The 6,502-nt window shown below is 56.2% G+C and overlaps 1 long non-coding RNA gene across 1 annotated transcript; it reads right to left on the bottom strand.

Annotated features, from left to right (window-relative positions):
• Positions 1-1,437: 1,437 nt before the first annotated feature.
• Positions 1,438-4,552, bottom strand: LOC114005636 (uncharacterized). Its single transcript, XR_003547467.1, has 3 exons — positions 3,981-4,552; positions 3,091-3,254; positions 1,438-1,966 (listed from the first exon to the last, which is right to left on the bottom strand). It is a non-coding gene; the product is annotated as an uncharacterized LOC114005636 (long non-coding RNA).
• Between the last annotated feature and the right edge of the window lie 1,950 nt (positions 4,553-6,502).

Below are 6,502 nucleotides of genomic sequence, written 5' to 3' on the forward strand. Positions count from 1 at the left end.
GAGGTTTTTGCTATAGGGTATGTGTGCTTGCCAGAAAGACAGAGAGACAGAAAGCGAGAAATCACACACACATACACACACACACACACACACACACACACACACACACACGGAGGATGCCCACCATACAATCCCTTGTCTTCCATTCTCTTCTTGGGATTTTGGGTACACAAACACACACACACACACGCACCAGGTCCGGGACTCGAACCGCGATCGACTACATGGGAGTCCAGCAATGTAGCCATTACACCATCTGTTGGTCCCGACTCAGCATAATGTCTTAGAGTTTCATACATGTTGTGGCATACATAAATGCCTCAGTCCTTTCTAAAATTCTCTTTCCTCTGTGAGAGAAACAGCATCCTCAGCAGGGGTTCAACACTGCAGTCCTCCAGCCTTCAGTCAGCCCCAGGTCATGGGCGTACGTGTGCCTGGTGTACCCAGAGAGGACCTGAACCAGGAACCTCCCCACCTTGTACTACCTTAAAAAGCATTTTACTGCTGCCCTATTTGCCCCCCCCTTCTTTTAGTATTTTTTTCCTTTTAAAGAATTATTTAACTTTATTTATTTATTTATTTTTAATTTGGCTAAAAAGGGGTGGAGAGAGAGAGAGAGAGAAAGCAAGACACCAGGTCCGGGACTTGACCATGGTGGACCATGTGGAAGTCCAGCACCCCCAACCACCATGCCACCTGCCAGCCCCTACACATGCATGCTTGCGAGAGAGAGAGAGAGAGAGAGAGAGAGAGAGAGAGAATGAAAAACCACTCCCCCGGGGAAATGGTCACACCACAATCCCTTCTCCTCTATTCTCCTCTTTGGATTTTTGGGTGTAATGGTTATGTCACTAGACTCCCATGTAGTCGAATGCAGTTTGAGTCCCGGACCAGGCGGCTTGAAACTCACACACACTGTGCATGTGTGCATGCATGCCTAAAATCTTGAGAGGAGAAGGGATTACAGAGTGGCCATCCCCTCTGGGGGTAATTTCTTGCTTTCTGTCTGTCTCTCTGGTGAGCACACACACCCTATAGCAAAAATCTCTCCAAAAATAAAAATAAAAAAAGAGGGAAAGAAAGCACCCCCTTGGTGGAGTGACCACATAATCCCTTCTCCATTCTTCCATCCTGTGGGATCTTGGGGATGCATATGCATGTACCCAGCATGTTTTTCAGGTTGCCAGGATTGGAATTAAAACTGCAGTTGGGGCGGGGGGAGTAGCAGGTAGCACAGTGGTTAAGGCACTGGACTCCCATATGGCTGACCGCGGTTCAAGTCCCAGCCTGAAAATCATGCCAGGCACACATGCATGGTCCTCCCCTAGGGGATGATTTCTCACTTTCTCTCTTCTCTCTCTCTCCGTGGTAAGCACACGCACTCTATGACAAAAACCTTAATAAAAACAAAACAAAAAAAGCGCAGTTGGCTGTGTGGGATCCAGCTCCCTTAACCAGCAGGCTATGGGGCCCGCCTGCTTCGCACCCCTTTAGTTGAGGAATGTATACATGCTGGAATATTCACTTTGCGAGCTAAGTGACATAGGTGATTGAATGTATAAAAGAAACGGAAATAAAAAACGTACATATAAAAACAACTTAGAAGCAAGTGCTGGCAAGAGCATGGAGCACGCGACACCCGTGTGGCCTGCGGGGAGACGTGCAGTGCGAGCAGTCTGCTATGCCCCTTGCGGGTATGGGCTCAAAAGCATCAGCAGCCAGGGTCTGAATGGTTACCCACGCACCGGTGCCCACGGCAGCATCACTCAGCCCGAAGGTGGGAACAGTCACAATGTCCGTGGGTGGAGGATGAGCTAAGTGAACGTGGTACATGCAAACGGAGTACTACTCAGCCTTTGGCCACTGGCTAACACATGGTGACTCGCTGTAGGCAGGCCAAAACCGAGGCCGGGCTGCCAGCTGGAAGGTCTGACTGCAATCCAGGCTGGGCTGGTGCCAGGCGGGTCTGTGAAGGAGCAGGGAGAGAGAAGGTGGGCTTGAACCACAGGACTCATCACGTGGGGCGAGGATGAAGGGCAGGGCTGGGTTTCTGGCCTGGCTCACATGTGCCAGGACCGGGCAGGGGCGGGTCATCTCATGGTGGAAGTATGGCTCTGCTCGGCCTTGAAGACAGCCCAGCCTGTAGCTGAGTAAGCCGCCAGGAACTCTGAACGGCTCTGGCTGAAATAAAATCCGGGTGTCAGAGCAGAAGGGAGGCGACTGTTCGGAGTGAAGGCTGGGGCAAAGCCCCAGGACCCAGCACCGACTGTGGGACGGGGGGCGAGCACGGCCAGGCTGCAGAGAGGAGTACCCAGGCCTAACCTGGGGTGCAGTGCGCTACTCCTGCACTGGGGGCAGGGGGTGAGGGAAGGATGGCAGCCCTCATAATAACCAAGCCCCTGAAGTTATCAGTGACTTTGGCCAGACTGGGAGCCAGACTGCAGTGAGACGCAGGTAACTGGAGGGAAAGAAGTGGACCCAAGAGGCTGGGTGTGCCACAGTGGCGACACAAGTGGACCCACATGCACAGGGTCTTGGTCTTGTGTCCCAGGACCTCCTCGGGTGTGCGGGCGCACACACGTGCCCATGACCCTGGATGGCTGGTATCGGGGGTGGGCCGCAGTGTGAAAACGGGCTGGGGTGCCCCTCTCTCATAGAATAAACACGGGGAAAAAGCAGACCTGAGAAGTTTGGCCTGTAAGTGGGGAAGGGAGTCTGCTGCTGTGGAGGAAGGTTTCTTTTTAAAATTTCTTCCATGAGAGAGAGGCAGAGACCGAGAGACAGGCACGCCCAGCAGGGTCTTACACTAGCCCACCGTCTCAGCCGGCCTGGACCACCGGCATACACTTGCCTTGTGTGCACACGGAGGTTCTGGGACACGAGCCCAGGCCCTCCTGCGTGGGTCCAGCTAGTGACTCCTGCATGGTGTTCCCATGGGGGTTCCCCCTTTGTACTGGCGAGAACCTGAACAGGCTTTACTGCAGACGGGAGGGCCTGGTGAAGTGGGGGGCTGCTCAGCTCACCGGCCTCCTCCCCTCCACAGCACCACCCCGTGCTGCTTCCCCGCCGCGCGGCACAAGCTGGACTCACTGGTGATGCCTGGGGCCCTGCGGAGAGATGTCTGCGTGCCGAGAACTGTTTCCACCCTTGCTTGGCGGGCTGGCTGCGGCTGCTCTCCGGACGAGGGCACACACGTGCCTGCGGGTCTAACGAGCAGATTCCTCAGTCCTACCAAGGTCAGCTTCCCCTGCAAACTGGGAAGGCCAACGGTTTAAGGCTCAGCTCCTGAGTGGGTCACACTGACCCCCTAGTGCCCACTCTCCAAACTGCTGAGCAGGCTTCTCTTCCTGGGGGTAGTCAGGCCAGTGCTGAGGGGTAGGGACCAATTCTACGAAATGCCCCCCACCCCACCCCGTGCGGGCAGCTTCCGGCAGAGCTGGCAGTGCAGGCCTGCAGGGAGAAGCCAGCACGTTTTCCCTTAAGGCAGTCACTTAGCCAGCCCCGAGGTTCCTTGCCATGCCGGAGGGGGTGTTCGGCTATCACTCTCCCAACTTGCAGGTCCTGGGAAGGGCAGGCCGCCCAGAGGCAGCTGGGAGCAGGCCGAGTGGACTTCCCCAGGGCCCTGGGACCCTGGCACCAAACTCAGCAGGTCATGTTTCGGTTGGACACCTGCCCTGGACTCAGCCTGCCCTGTTTTATCAGAACTCAGAGAGACCCGAGCCCCTCCCACCCAGGACCCTGTGAGTTACTTCTCTGACTTCAGAAGATTCTGCCTACCACTGTGTTTGCTGACATTCTCTCTGTCCACCAAAGGCAGCTGCCAATCAGAGGGGCCCACCTGAGTCAGCCAGTGACGGCCAGGACCTGTGTACCGCAGGAAGGAGGGTGCAGAGAGCACAGGGCACTGCCAGGCCGACCTGGACAGAGCTGCTCTATGACTTCTCCCTCCAACGTCCGGACAGTGTTGGCTGCACACTTACTATGGCCAGGCCCGGCCCAGGGTAAGCCCCAAAATGGGGCTAACAGGATCCACATCTTTGTGGCCGGCTTGGGTCAGTCTCCTCACTTCACGCTGGAGCCACTGGTGAGACATCCACCGTCCACAGTGCAGTGGTGAGGGGCTTGGCAAACAAGAGAAGGCAGGTGGGGTGTCAGATGCCGCCCCTCAAAGGTGTCCTGCTGCCCGTGGCCCAGCCCAGGAGCAGGCTCCTGCCCACAGGGCTATCCCTCGCTGAGCTCCTGCTCCGAGCCAGGCACTGGTGAGACCGAGCACGCGAAGACTCCGGGCTCCACTGCATAGCTGTGATCAGGCTTGCAGGCATGGTCTCGCCCACACCAGGCCCAGGCCCTAGGTGCAAGTCTACGGCTGGTAACGCCCACCTCGGTCAACCTGGGCAGCTGCATTTGTAACTGGGGAGGCCTGAGCCTGGCTGGGTGTGCAGAACCCAGTGAGACCTGGGAATAGCCAGAGCTCCGAAGATGGTCCAGGGAGAGTACCACAGCCAACCCTGGCCAAACACCTGCCTGCGGCCCCACCCTCCAGCCTGTGACAGCTGAGGCTGACCCGAGGCTGAGGAAGGCTAGCCGAGCCAGGTCAGGACAGCCAAGCTGGCCTCTCGGGGGCCCACAGGAGACCACTGGAGCAGGAGCCCCGTGTCTCGCAGGGAGGTGGGTACGAGCCGGAGTGAGACTGAATGGACGGGGCGGTCCCTAATCCCACGCTGACCTGTCACCCCGTAGCCTGGGTCCGGGACTCTCCACTCAGAATACCAGGGACCCTTGGTATAAGGCGGGTGCACTCGCCGGAGAAAGAGCCCAAGTGCACCAACTGGGGATAGGGGTGGCCACGCCAGTCTCTTCTCTATTCTCTCAGGATTTGGGGCATGTAAGCACACATCCCTAGCACGTTTTTCTTTCTAATTATTTTAACTTTATTTATTATTTATTTTTAATTTGACCAGAGCAACAGAGAGAGAAAGAGAAAGCAAGAAAGCAAGCAGCCAGGTCCAGGACTTGACCCGTGGACAGCCACGTGGGAGTACAGCACCCTTAACCACCACGCCACCTGCCAGCCCCCCTAGCATGTTTTTCAAGCTACGTCGTTCGGAACTCCAATCCCAAAGTGGGTCAAGTGGGATCCAGCCACCTTAACCACTATGCCACTGGCTGGCCCGCCATTTGCTGAGCCCTCCCTGTGCCACTGACTCGGAGGACATGCCAGGCCAACTGAACCTCCATCGCTCCAGCCAAGCCAGTTAGCCGTGGGCTCTTGTCTCTGCTCTGGTGTTGACTAGCATAGAGGGTGTTGATGGGGAAGAGGCCTTTTTTAGGCCCAGTCTTTCTGAAGCCCAGTAGTTTTCCTGTGTGTGTTTCTGTGTATTTTGCTTTTTTTTGGGAGAGGTTTTGCTATAGGGTGCATGCGCTTGCCAGAGAGAGAGACAGAGACAGAAAGCGAGAAATCACCCCCACCCGGGGAAGGATGGCCATGCTGCAATCCATTTTCTGCCATTCTCCTCTTGGGATCTTGGGCACGCACACACCTGGCATGAGTTTAAGTCACTGGGTCTGGGACCCAGACCACGGTTGACTATGTAGGAGTCCAGTGACACAGTCATACGCCCACTGTTGGTCCCGTGTTCCTGTGCAGTTTTAATTGCCAGAAGACATGTGTACTTGCCAGAGGGGGAGACGGCAGGAGAGGAGGGGAGAAAGCACATCCCGGTGAGATCTGGTCACGCCACAACCCCTTTTCCACCTCTCCATCCTGGAGGGAGTTGAGGCACACGCTATGCATGGACAGGCGTGCCCAGCATGTTTTTCAAGCTGCAGGGGCAGGGACTCAAACCACATGTTTGAACAGCCACGTGGGATCCACCTCCCTAACCACTAGGCTATGAGGCTGGTCCACGTGCAGGCCACCACTTCCAGCTTCACAGGGCACGCCAGGAAGGGATCTCGGCCCACAGAGCAGCAGCACCCAGGCACACTCCGGCTGCCCCCACGCCCCTCCCAATTCCCGAGGTCACAGAGGCGGGGCTTTGGAAGGATGGCACACAGAGGGTGCGCTGGGCAGCTGCGCTCACACGGGCTCCAGGATAGGCAGCTGCCCAGAGCAGAATCAGCAATGGCTGGGCATCGTAGGTGTAGAAAGGGCCAGTTTTGACCCAGAAGGTTCTATCTTGATGCTAATGAGGCAGCAGGAGCATATATAAGTCTTCAAACTCATCAAATGTTACATTTCAGAAGGGTGAATTTGGCTGGATGTAAAATATACCTCAACTTAAAACATCTTGAGTTCAATGAAGGGCTTGAGCCTAAAACCTGGATTTCTCCAGTTCTGATGTGGGGGAACCACAGGGCTAGTGATAACCACTGCCAGCAGGAGGCGCCTCCGAGCACATGCTGCCAGGACCAGTTCCCAGAGGCCTTAGCCTGCCCAGCGAGGGGGGGAGGCAGGACCTAGGCAGCCCTCGGTCGTTTGCATTTTAATGGCAGGGGGGGC

Source organism: Tupaia chinensis, unplaced genomic scaffold (assembly GCF_000334495.1).
Source record: "Tupaia chinensis unplaced genomic scaffold, TupChi_1.0 Scaffold144168_1, whole genome shotgun sequence".
NCBI lineage: Eukaryota > Metazoa > Chordata > Mammalia > Scandentia > Tupaiidae > Tupaia > Tupaia belangeri.